Raw genomic sequence first — 13,605 nt, forward strand, 5'->3', positions numbered from 1 at the left:
GGCCCATCTGGCTCCCCACAGGACGTTCATCAGCCCCTTCAGCGCGTCTGGTATTGTGCTGGGACCTTCCTCCTCCGGACAGACGTTGGCCCCTGGGCTTTAGGAAGCCGGACACAGACTGAGCTGGGACTAAACCCTTAGGGCGGGGAAGACATCCCTGGGGGTTGTCTCCAGGTCAGCTCACCTGGTCACCCGTGAATATTGACCGGGGTCCGGGGTGCCGGGCGTGCACGACAGACACGCAACGCCGTGTCCCCGCCTGGTGCATGCCTGGCGCCCAGCAGGCGCTCAGCCAGTATTTGCTGAAGGAGCATCAGACAGACACCAAACACGCGATTAATGGTACAAGTTGACACGTAGCACTTACTGTGCCAGACGCCCTTCTCAGGGTTTGTATTAGTCTGCTTGGGCTGCCGTAACAGCGTGCCCTAAACTGGGTGGCTTATAACAGGAATTTATTCTCTCACAGTTCTGGAGGCTGGAATTCCAAAGCAAGGTGTTGGCAGCAGGGGTCCTTCTGGAAGTTTCTTTCTTTCTTTCTTTCCTTCTTTCTTTCTTTCTCTTTCTTCTTTCTTTTCCTTCTTTCTTTCCTTTCTCTCTCTCTCTCTCCCTTCCTTCCTTTTTTCCATTTATTTATTTATGGCTGGGTTGGGTCTTCGTTGCTGCGCGTGGGCTTTATTCTAGTTGCGGCGAGCGGGGGCTACTCTTCGTTGTGGTGCGCGGGCTTCTCACTGCGGTGGCTTCTCGTGTTGCGGAGCACGGGCTCCAGGCGCGCGGGCTTCAGTTGTTGTGGCTCGCGGGCTCTAGAGCGCAGGCTCAGTAGTTGTGGCGCACGGGCTTAGTTGCTCCGCGGCACGTGGGATCTTCCCGGACCGGGGCTCGAACCCGTGTCCCCTGCAGTGGCAGGCGGATTCTTAACCACTGCGCCACCAGGGAAGCCCCCAGCTCATGGTCTTAATGAGCTTTTGGCAAGCGTTAATGAGGTGCCCTTCATTAGCTCAGGCACAGCAGTTAGCTTGGGGTCTGTGAGGATGTGCAGGCATTTGGTGGGCTAAGGAGGGGCAGAGGACAATGAGGGGAGCCCATGGAGAGGGACCCCTGTCACCTACAAAGGTTCCCTGAGCCCTTGCTTCTTTCTCCTTCACTTGGAAGCCAGGAAACCAATGAGAGCCAGGTGCTTTGGGAGCCGTGTCCCAGGCCCCATCCATGCATTCTTGGGAATTCTCGCAGGGAGTGTTTTTGTCCCATTTCACTGCTAACAAAACAAGCCCAGAGACGTGAAGTAACTGGCCTGAGGTCACACAGCTTGTGAGAGATAGAGTTGGAATTCCCACCCAAGGCTGATGGCTCCTGAGTATATGCTCGCTCTCTGATACAGCCTCTCCTGCAAGCAGATTTGACCCACAGAAGCAGCCAGCCCCAGGCCAACTGGGCAACCGGGGTCCTCCCGCCTTCACAGTCACCCACCTGTGTGCTACTTGGAGAGGAAAGAGCACCAGGCCTAGAGGGGAGAGTCCAGCGTCCAAGTCTGGGCTCCAGCCCTGCCTGGGTGACCTAGAGCAAACCACTGCACACTGATTCAATGCCCTGGAAGGTGGGGCAGGGGACAACGTGATGTCCAGGGCTCTGCCTCCTTCCAGTGCTATGCTGCCAGGGTTTGAGTCTCCTTAAATCAAGCTGCCCCAGTGCCCACCATTGGTGGCCATCTTCTCCCGTGAGTCTCTCCTGTTCTCGTCATGTTCACATCCAGTAAGTAGGAGGATGCCCACTGAAGCTGTCGTCTGCTCAACAACAATTTATTGAACACCTACTATGTGCCAGGCACTGTTCCAGGCCTCAGCCATCCAAGAAAACGCAAAAACAGACCCAGACCTGACCACATGGACCTTACAGTCGAGGTGGGGAAAATCTTTGATAAAAGAACCCCTCAGATATTTAACCACAAACCAGAGAGCTGTGAGGGAGAAGAGTGAGGGGTAGGGGCACAAAGCCCTGTGTCTGGGGCTGGCAGAGGGGTCCCTGCCCTGGGATTGAAAGGATGAGGACCACATATACGTATAGCTGATTCACTTTGTTGTACAGCAGAAACTAACACAACATTGTAAAGCAATTATACTCCAATAAAGATGTATAAAAAAATAAACAGAAGGTTAATGCCTTAAAATAAATACATAAATAAAATAAAGGATGAGGACCAGATCCCTTGCCTCTGGGGGGTTGGTCCTATCAGACACAGGCCTTCTTGAGCCGCAGGACAGCCTACCGCAGGCTGATGCTAAGGCATAAAAGGAGGGATTCCGTTGTATCTTAGGGGACAAGGCTGGAGCTTCTGGGGGCAGCGGACAGGGAAAGCGGCGACACACTGGGTCAGGAGAGAACATCTGGCTGTTCTAGAAGCTCAGAGTCTCACACACACACACCCCACCCAGTGACCCGAGAGAGAGGCATGGAATGGCCTCTACACACAGTTCTCAGTCCTGCCTCGGTCACCGCAGAGAAAGTTGCCCAGATAGAACCGAGTCTCCTTTTCCTCCTGGGGCCTCCAGAGCAGTTCAGAATGGCATTCATGTCCTCTCCAGCAGGCTAAATACCATTGCCTTTGACACTCAAGGCTCAGTGGAGTCATGTGAAAACCCAGCCACTCCAAACGGACTTAAAACAGGAGCCCAGCAGCTGGAGGCCGTGGGTCCACACACCACCGTGCCTGGAGGTCTCGGGCTGGCATAGGGCCTGATGTCTTTTCCCAGCCCTGCCCGCCAAGGCTGCCTGGATTTGCCTGAGACTAGCTCTGCAGTTTTCACCTTGGGACCTGGTTGCAGCAGCGGGTGGGGTGCGCCTCCGGGCCACAAGGAGGCGCTCAGGCCCCCGCACCACACCTCCAAGGGAGGAGCTCAAAGGGAGCCTCTTCTAGTTTCCTCATCCTCTTCCTGAACTTTACAGCCTCTGCTTGGGTTTCCGCACCTTTAATTGTCTCCGATATAAGCCCATCCTTCCCTTTTCTGGACACTGCACCTTGATTTTTCTTTGGGGATCCTCCCCCAATCCAGACCTTGTGATGCAGGTGAAGCTGAGGCACCCTCGCCATACACACTCCTCCCATTACCCCCTTACATTGTCCCTACCCACCTCCTCCACCAGGTGGGTAGGTATGTGACCCAGACCCAGCCAATCAGTGCATTCCATCCTCTTGGCCATAGTGATTGGTTGAGGAATTGACACCCGACCCAAATCAGTCCCATGAGCATCTTCTTGGGAAAGATACACTCTCTTTTGACCTATATTTCTAGGCTGTGGGAGGAAAGACCGGAGCCTGCCTGGGAACGAGGCAACACAGAGGAAAGCAGAGCCAAGGGTGAAAGACAGATTTCTGATGACATCACTTAAGCCCCTAGATCCAGCCATGCCTGAAGCTAATGTATCTCTAGATGATTTTCATAAATAAGCCAATAAATTCCCCTTCTCCTTAAGCCACTTTGAGTAAGATTCTCTCTGACTTTAAGTCAAAAGTCCTAACTAAACAGTCCCTCCACCCGCCCGCTTCACACACCCTCTCAAAAGCCTTCATTGTGCTCCTGTCACTTTCAGGTTAAACCCCCAACTCTCTCTCACGTGACATTCAAGGTCCATCGTGACCCGGCCCCGACCCCTCTCCAGGCTCATCTCCTTCTAGGTCCTCCAGCCATCCTGGGCTCTTCACCTTCCCCAGACATTCCTCATCTCCCTTGTGGTCTACACCCACACATCCCCCTCTCTTTTCCCCCACTGACACCCGTCAAACTCTAACCTGTCCCTGAAGGCTCAGCTTAGATGCTACCTCCTCCCTGAAGCCTCCCTCTTCTCTCTCACTGCTCTTTGCTGGAACACTGAGTCCCATGCTCTGATTGAGCTGTGTCTACATCCATCTCCCTGGCTGGGAAAGAGCCCTCGAGAAAGGACAGGGCTGTGCTCACCCCTACACTGTCCAAGGAAGCTGGACTCTATGCAAAGGGGTCGGGGATACAGTGAAGGGTTTTTAAAGCAGAAGACCATCTTATGCCTGTTCAGTGGTAAAAATCTAAACGTTTGGTAACACACTCTGTTGACAAGGCTGCATATGCAAACAGGCTCTCAAATGCATTGCTGGTGGGAGTTTAAACTGGTTCAACCATCGTGGAGGGGAATTTGGCAGTAACTGTCACAATGGCACGATCCTTTTGATTCAGCAGTGCCACTGCTGAGAATTTATCCTGCGGATAAACTTCCACTGGGCAAGTTATTCACTGAAGCCTTGTCTGGTATATCAAGGGATTGGGAGCTCCTGAACGTCCATCAGCGCAGTGACCAATGAAATAAGTTATGATCAGTCCATTCAGACCATAGGATACTCTGTGTCTATAAACGACGAATAAGGAAGCTCTCTGAGTGCTGATATGAGAAAAACCACCAAGCTCTATTAAAAGAGAGGGAAGTTGCAAAAATGTGCGTAAAATATGTTGGAAAAATGGGTGGGAGAGAGAATGTACGCTCATTTTGCTTGTATATGCATAAAGAAACTGAAGGAAACGCAAGAAAAACTAAGGCAGTAGTTACCTGTGGGAATTGGGGGCCGGGTGGGGGGACTAGGCAGATGGCAGACAGCCACGGGAGGAAGACGTTTTTTACAAATCTTTTCACACTCTTGGATTTTTTGACAGCAGGAATATATTATCTGGATGGTTTTTTTTTTTTAAGCAGAAACGAGACATGGTTTTTGTTTACTCCTGAGAAAGCTCACTCTGGCTGCGGGGCAGAGGATGCACTCAGGAGGGTGGAGTGGGGCAGGGAGAGCAGTGAGGAAGGAAGGAAGGGGTGCCCCCACCCCGAGAAGGCATCAACAAGCATCATCTGAAGTGCTCTAAACCCAGGCGCTGCCAGCATCCTGTGGGGCTAGCGACAGCCTCCCTGCCACCGTGTCTGAGTAGAGATGTGGACCATCACCCGCTCTGGAGCCAGAGACCAAGAGCCTTTGGAGTGGCCAGGAGTGTGGCATTGCTCGATGCCGCTCCCTCGCCTCCTCGTAGTTGAGCAGGAAGAGGGAAATAGAAAGAGGCTGCAGTTGGGCCCCGTGCCCCTCCTGGCGTGGAGTTCCAGAAACTAGGGGTTAGCATCCTAACTGTGAATGAGGGCAAGTCATTTCCTCTATTTTAACCCGTTTTCTCATCTGTTAAATAGAATAACAATATCTATCATGAATGGTTGCTGTGGTTTTTTGTTTGTTTGCTTTTTTGTTTTGTTTTTTTCCGCCGCACCGCACGGCATGCGGGATCTTGGTTCTCTGACCAGGGATCGAACCCGCACCCCCTACAATGGAAGTGCGGCGTCTTAACCACTGGACCGCCAGGGAAGTCCCTGGTTGTTGTCTTTTATTAATAAATGAGGTAATATATGCCAAGGGCTTGGCCATAGCGAGAGCTGCTAAACCATCATAATTTCTGTTATCATTGTTATTAAAACAGAGTTCTCCTAACTCAGGATAGCATTTAGGTGCTTGGAGTAGCAAAGCGCTTCAATAAATAGGAACTACTCTCTCTCTGACTAGTTTCTCTCTGACCGTGGGTGGCATATGTCTTCGTGTCCCGTCGATGTTGGGTCTGGCCATGTGACTTGCATTGTCCATTGGGATGTCAGCAAGAGTGGAGCAAACAAAGGCTTGAACTGTGCCTGTCCAAGGGGACTTGTCCCCTGAGCTTCTTCCTCTCCATGGGAAGAGCGCGCCCCAGGGAGCCCACTGGTTCCAGGAGGCTGAGAGACACATGGGGCAGACTTGACCCGAACGGTAGCCTGGAGCCAAGCCCACTGAGCTCTCAGCTGACATCAGTTAATGATTGTTTTAAGCCACTGAGTTCGGGCAGATTTGTTATGCAGCATTATTGCAGCAATAGCTGATGGAAGCATTGTTCATTACATCCTGTGCCCTGTATGTTTAATGACCTCCTACTTGTCTCTCTCCCCACGAGGGCACACCCCGTGAAGGCAAAGCCCGGGTATCCCCAGTTCCTGGCGTATAGTGTGTTCATGGTAAATGCTTATTGACTGAATGGACTTCCTGCCCCTTCGAGCCTCGATATGCCCACCTGTTAAATGGGGATAATCACATCAGAACTGGGGCAGAGCGATGCCTGTGCCTTGTTTCACCGCAGGGAAGGAGTTAGCAGGTACCTCCTACTCTCCAGCCACCGGCATCCCCTCCTTGCTTTTAGACTCTTCCCCTGCCTCTTCTCAAAGGGACTCGAGGTGAAAGACATGTTTTGTCAGCGGAAGATCAATGGAGCCTTTGTTCTGTACAAGTCTATCTACCTGACAGAGATGCTGCTTGTACTTACTTGGCTTGCTCAGGGAGAGGGGATGGGTTTCTGACTGGGCTGTGCCCACTCGCTCCCCTCTGCCCGCCTGAGCGCCTTCAGCACTGACCTGCCTTGTCCTGGTGAGGACAGGCAGAAACAGGGCAGGGGAGGGAAGGATGCAGGGAAGGAAGCTGAGACGTAACTGGGTCTCTTCCACACGCTTTCTCTCCACCCATGAGCTCACTTCAACCCCACCACCCACCTTGGAAGGAAGGTGTATCCCCATTTCTCAGAAGAGAAAGTGACTCGCCCACCTTCACCCGGCATTGGGAGTCTAACCCAGGCTGGCTGACGCCCAAGGTCAATTTCTCCTACTTGTAACTGCCTTCACAGGGAGCAATGATCCCGAGCACCTCGGTGTTGCAGGTAGTATCAGTGGGGACTGAGAGCATCAACGACCTTATTACAGTAAAAACAGAGACCCCCTAAAATGTGTACAGCCTTATGCAATTCACAGGATCTCATGGGTTCCTCGCAACTTTGCAAGGCAGGCTTATTACCACCACATTTTACAGGGTAGAAAACCGAGGCTCAGCAGGGTGAAGTGACTTCTCCCAGGGTCTCAAAGCAAACGGTGTAGCTGATGTAAGACTCATGAGTGTGCAGTCAGCTGTGGGTTGGCTGAGTGGTTTTTTTTTTTTTAACATCTTTATTGGAGTAGAATTGCTTTACAATGGTGTGTTAGTTTCTGCTTTACAACAAAGTGAATCAGTTATACATATACATATGTTCCCATATCTCTTCCCTCTTGCGTCTCCCTCCCTCCCACCCTCCCTATCCCACCCCTCTCATGGTCACAAAGCACAGAGGTGATCTCCCTGTGCTATGCGGCAGCTTCCCACTAGCTATCTAATTTACATTTGGTAGTGCATATATGTCCCTGCCACTCTCTCACTTCGTCACAGCTTACCCTTCCCCCTCCCCATGTCCTCAAGTCCATGCTCTAGTAGGTCTGTGTTTTATTCCCGTCCTACCACTAATCTCTTCATGACATTTTTTTTTCTTAGATTCCATATATATGTGTTAGCATACGGTATTTGTTTTTCTCCTTCTGACTTACTTCACTCTGTATGACAGACTCCAGGTCCATCCACCTCACTACAAATAACTCAGTTTCGTTTCTTTTTATGGCTGAGTAATATTCCATTGTATATATGTGCCACATCTTCTTTAGCCATTCATCTGTGGATGGACACTTAGATTGCTTCCGTGTCCTGGCTATCGTAAATAGAGCTGCAATGACCATTGTGGTACGTGACTCTTTCTGAATGATGGTTTTCTCAGGGTATACGCCCAGTAGTGGGATTGCTGGGTCGTATGGTAGTTCTACTTGTAGTTTTTTAAGGAACCTCCGTACTGTTCTCCATAGCTGAGTGGTTTTGCTTTGGGGGCTGGGCTGGCTGTCAGTCTGAGGGAACAAGGGTCACAGGGCCACGTGTCACTCACCAGGCTTGTTCACAAGGCGGTGTCAGCTTCCTGGAGGACGAGTGGCCATGCACGGGCCTCCTGTTATGGGTCGAATCCCAGAAGACAGGATTATTAAGCTTTGTTTTAGAAAAAGAGAGAAAGCATGGGGGGGGGGAGGAGGAAGGATACACACATTTGCCAACCCCAAAATGCAATTTATAAAATGAAAATCTAGTGTGACGTTCAACTAAATTAACAATTTAGAGATAATTCACAATGCTCGTACCATCAAGCAAATGCACTTTAAGTTGATTTCAAATTAGTAGGCTAATGATTTCCCCCAGGTCCAGTCCCTGCCAGCCCCCGGTGCGGTGTTTTTAATAAGAGGTAGGTGTGCAGTAACAGCCTCTTTATTCCATAACTGAAGCCATCATTGAACTTGAGGTCATCTTCAAGGGCCCTATTGATCTACATAAAGAAGGAAATTGCCGACGGTGACCACTTTCGGGCCAGAGGGGTGGAGTGGGCCATGGCAAAACCCTGCAGCTGTGGCGGATTTGGAGATCACTTCCTGTATGGCTTGCAGGCGGCCTAGATGGCTGCTGGGAATGTTAAATAAACTTGAGACAGACAGAGCCCTCAATCCCAGCCCTGCAGGGACTCCCTAAAGTCGTGTCAAGGATCTGTGTGACCCTCCAAGATTCCTAGAGCCCCAAGGTGAACACTGCACCCTCTCTTGTCCCACCATGCCTCCCTGACCCCCAACTCTCCAGGCCAAGGGAATTCAAGCCAAGGTACAACCACAAATGTGTTGTACTTTCCCTCTTCATTCCAAGTATCAAGTCCTTTAACCCTCAGCCCAGCCAAGAGCTCCCCAACCCCAACTCAGAAAGGCAGGGTGGAGGGTCTTCAATTCTTGTTGGCATAGCCCTGACTGCTGTCATTTCGTGAGGCACAAACCATTACCCATCTCCACTGCTGTCTCTAAAGGGGCCATGAGAAGCTTTGACTCCATCCCAAAAGAACATTAGAGCCTCATTTTATTCTTCACCAGCCATTTTGGCTGTTCTGAATCCAGAGACCTTTTCTCCAAAGAGTTTGCCAAACAGTGGAAGTTGGAGGCGAAAGAGACAGACAGACAGAGAGAGAGAGAAACTGATTTTACAGGGGAGTAAGTGTGGACTGGGAAATCTCATGACCCCAGAGTCAGAGAGAACAGTCAGGAGGGTGGGCAGACGGTCAGCGCTTAGTCTACTAATGGACGGATCGATGTTTAGAATAATCTGTAAAGTGCCCCATGTGTGCCCTTGAGGTTGCTGAGCTGTCTATAATACAGTCCAAATTTGAACCCTAAATTATCTAAACACTATATATTAGCAGTAGATATAATGCTCCAAAATCTCATAAAAACTCATAAAATTGGGGAAAGGCAAGAGGGGAGAAGAACAAAGGATAAGGAGCTTGCTCTTTTCCCCGCTACCTGTCCCCCTCCTATTCTTGGAGCACAAAGCTCCTTGCAGATTTTCAACTGGGCTTTGAATGTGTAGAGCTCCCAGGATGCCTCCGCTGGCACTGGGGGGTAAATACCATGCTCCTAGCTCCCCTTGGCCAGATTCTTCTCTCAGACATGTTGCAGCCTGGGGTGTGGAGGAAGGGAAGATTATTCATTCTAAACTCTGCATCTTCTCATTCAGATTCCATTACAGGAATCAGTCATGGTGATAACCAAAAAGAAGAAAGGTCTGAGGCGAGAATGTCACTCGTTTCTAGAAAGAGATTAGTCAAGAATAGTCATCTAATCAATATTGATCAATAAAGTGTCCCAGAAAAATCTAAAGCCACATTACTTAAACAGACCCTCCCCAGAACATCTCTGTTGATCCAGAGAATGCAGAAAAGGCAAAAACAGGAAGGAGGGATTAATTTTTTTTTAATGACTGTAAAGTGAAACAACCACTTTGGAAACATGTGCATACATTATGGCCAGCAGTTCCGCTCCTGGGTACATGCCCAACATACTGAGTGCTCTGTCCTCAAAGGACGTGCACAAGAAAATTCATGGCTTTATTCATAACAGCCTCAAACTGGAAACAATCCAAATGTCCATCAGCAGTAGAATGGATCAATAAGTGGTGTTTCATTCACACAAAAGATTACTATAAACAATAAAGAAGAATGAACTACTGACACGCAACAACATGGATGAATCCCAAGACACAATGCTGAATGAAAGAAGCCAGACACAGTAGAGTGCCTACTGAATGATCCAATTTATATGAAGTTCAAGAACAAGAAAAACTGGTCTATGCTGACAGCTGTCAGAAAAGTGGTTACCCTTGGTGGGAGGTGGCACGAGAAGGTGGTGCTAAAAATGTTATGTATTTTCACCTGGATGGTGGTTACACACACACACATACACACACACACACGCACGCATGCACGCACGAACACACACACTTTTAAGTTGTTTACTTCAGATCTGTGTACTTTATATGTTAGGACTCAAAATTTTTAACAAATATTTTTAATCTGTCACTCCAAAATTTAAATCATCGTGTGTCATTCACTTTTTGAGGGCCGTGATATGCACAGAGTTTGTGCTTTACTTTCTCTCTTGAGGAAAATGGAAACATACCTGCCCATAGCACAAATGAGGATACTGAGGCATGGAATGTCCAGGTAGAGGCACCATTGCAGACCATGCTGTCTAAGGTTGGACGGACAGGTGTCACGGTGGGTGCAGACTGTTATCCGTGATCTGTGGCACCTCTATCATGTCTCGTGGCATTATTGATGTGGTTCGCAACGCCTGAGGCTGGACACGCCCCTCCAAGTTACCGAAAGGGCTCATCATCCCATAGCCCTGCCACTCTCCCTAGAGCAGAATAGGATGGTTATTGCAGCAGCTCCAGGATGAACTTCAAGAGATGCCAAATGAAAATTGAATTAGAGACCAGCCTTGTGGTTTCCAGCAGCTGTTATTGCAGTGTGACCCAACTATGGCAGGACATGGTGACCACATGCTGCCGGGCAGCTCCCAGAGGCTGTTTCAACACCTCGGACAGAGATGCCCCTGCGTGAAGCTCGGGCTCCCGGCTGAGTCTATTGTTTCAGCACCAGGGACAGCGGCTCATGCATTAAATGGGCCTAGAAATAGACTAAGAGAGCAAAACGTATTTGTGGAAAGCAATCTTCCCACGGTTTGCTATTTACACACAACACTATTGCTTCCAGCTTTGTATAACAAATTAAATTCTGACAGCATTAAAAACGTATGTGTGATGAGAAGATTGTTTTGGAAAACACGCAGCATTTACCTCCTTTCCACCTCCACCTCCTTCCTCTGATCCAGGCGTTCCCCAACGGACCTGCACTTCAGGGAATGCCCAGGTAAATGGGGTTCCTCATATTTAGAAGTGTCAGTGGAGTACCTGAGTAGAACAGAACCCCTGGGACCCAGCTTATTTTCCTCTGAAACCTAGATGCAAGAATACCATCCACTCTGAGAGAGTGAAAAGGGAGGTTATTTAGAAACCTTTTCTTCAAAATACGGGCACCGTGAGTTCATTCTTGTGGAAATGCTAATACTTGTGGAAAGCCTACTGTGTGCCAGGCCTTGTGCTAAGCACTGGAAATATAATGATGGACCAAATAAATTCCCTGCCCTTGTGGAGTCTACATTCTAGTGGGAGGGAACAACAATAGACACATAAACATATCGATAACTAGGATAATTTCAGTTCGTTGTAAGTTCTATTAAGAAAGCAAGTAGAGTAACAGGCTGTATAGTGAGTGGGTGAGAACTACTTTAGCGAGGATGGCCAGGAAAGGTCGCTTTGAAGAGACGGTGCTTGAGTTGAAACTTGAATAATGAGAAGGAGCCAGACTTGTGCAGATCTAACAGAAATGCATTCCAGGAAAACAGTGTGGCATCTGCAAAGTGCTGAGGTGGAAACAAATGTGGCGTGTTCAAAGGATGGAAAGGAGGCCGGTATGGCTGGGGTATAGAGCATGAGGGGAAGACGGAGGAAATAAGCCTGGGGAAGTAGGAGAGGACCAGATCATGTGGGCCTTGTAGGTCTAATAAGGAGTTTGGGTTTCAAGCAAAGGAGTGATATGATATGATTTGTGTTTAAAACAACCTGCTTCTTTAGCTGCTATGTGGAGAATGGACTAGCGAGGGAGAGGGAGGAGAAGCTGGAAGACCAAGTTAGGCTGCTACAATGGTCCACTGAGAGATGATGGTGATGGTAACCTCTCCTTACCTCCCTCCACATGAAATTTTATCTCCCAACTTAAGGATGCATTTCTCTGAGTCATCATGCTCCCTTCCTCCAGTCCCTCTTCTAGCCGATGCCATATATTTGTGAGATATCATGAGAGAATATGCACAGGGTCACATGTTATGTCCTATTTACTGCTGAAAGAATGAATGAAATGAGGACTTCAGAGCCACTTGGCTCATCTAGAAATGGAATCTATTGCCTCTTTTATGCCAATTCTTCTCAAACTCTTTCAATTAATGGGCTACCACTTGGGGAGGAATGGCACGCAGAGCCCTTAAGCCACTCCTCATGGCTCATCACCCCAGAAACGAACCTCACCTGATGGCATGCCAATGGGGGAGACTATACACTGTGAATCATGCAGTGAACAAAAGCATCAACGTATATGATATTTAAAGCATTACTACAACAGGGACACCCCTTCCCAGACTAGCCAGAAGACCCAAAGAGACCACAAATGCATAGTGGGCAAGACCATTTGCTACCCAGCTAGGCTCACTAGCCATAAGTGCCTTGGGAATTTGTACCTATATGACCACCAGGAAGGGAGCAAACTGAAAAATGAGGGGAAAAACAAAGGTCATTTGGCTTGGCATCATAGCCCCTGGTACTTGGTCTCATCTCATTCATTAACTCACTCAAGGATGTCAGGCAAATCTCTTCTTCTCCCTGGGTCTCGTTTTTCTCAACTGTAAAATGAGGGGGTTTGTTTGAACTCCATGATCCTCTGGCTCTAGCAGTCTGTAAATCTGTAAATGGCCTAGGACCTGCACTTCCCACATTTTCTGTATCTCCTTTGGTCCTCCCAAAACCCCCCAAAAGTAGAGAAAATACATATCGTTGTGCCCACTTTTCAGATGAGATCGGGCACACTCAGGGTGGTATGGCCATAGACTGTGCCCACTTTTCAGGATGGGAAAACTGAGACCTCAAGATCACAAGGACTAATCGCAAATTTACAAATTGATCTAGAGGGGGTTAGACTCCATTACAACTCACTCAGGTAAATCCTAACTCTTCCAGAAGCGGATTCTGCAAGGGCTTACCCCCCGACTCTCCAGATACCCCCTTACTCCCACACACAGCCCCTTCAAGCCCCCATTAGGCCCTGGCTCTCCTGCAATCTCTCCGGTCATCATCAGGAGGTGTGCTGGGACTACATAGATGCCTGTGCTCCACACGGCCTCTCTGTATGTATTGCTATTTCAATTTCGAGGCCATCGGCAAATCCCATCATGGCCAAGCCCTTCCACTGGACTCATAATTGGAATGTCAGCTCATTAGCATGGGGAAGGGGAGGAAGACACACTCAGCTTTATCCACCAGTCCTGATTTAGTAGGTGTTCCCTTTGCAGCTCCAGGGCCTTGGAGGAATTTCCGTGTGCCTGTGTTTGTTATGGAAATTACCACTCACCCATACATATAAATCTGCATGAGAGCCTCTTGTCATTTCTAATAGTTCCACAAGCCGCACTGAGAGAAGCTGGGCAGAGCTGAGGCTATTTTGGAGATGCTGAGACCTCCATCCTTATACTAACATCAGAGAAGAC

The sequence above is a fragment of the Physeter macrocephalus genome, chromosome 3, assembly GCF_002837175.3.
Source record: "Physeter macrocephalus isolate SW-GA chromosome 3, ASM283717v5, whole genome shotgun sequence".
NCBI classification, from domain to species: Eukaryota; Metazoa; Chordata; class Mammalia; order Artiodactyla; family Physeteridae; genus Physeter; species Physeter macrocephalus.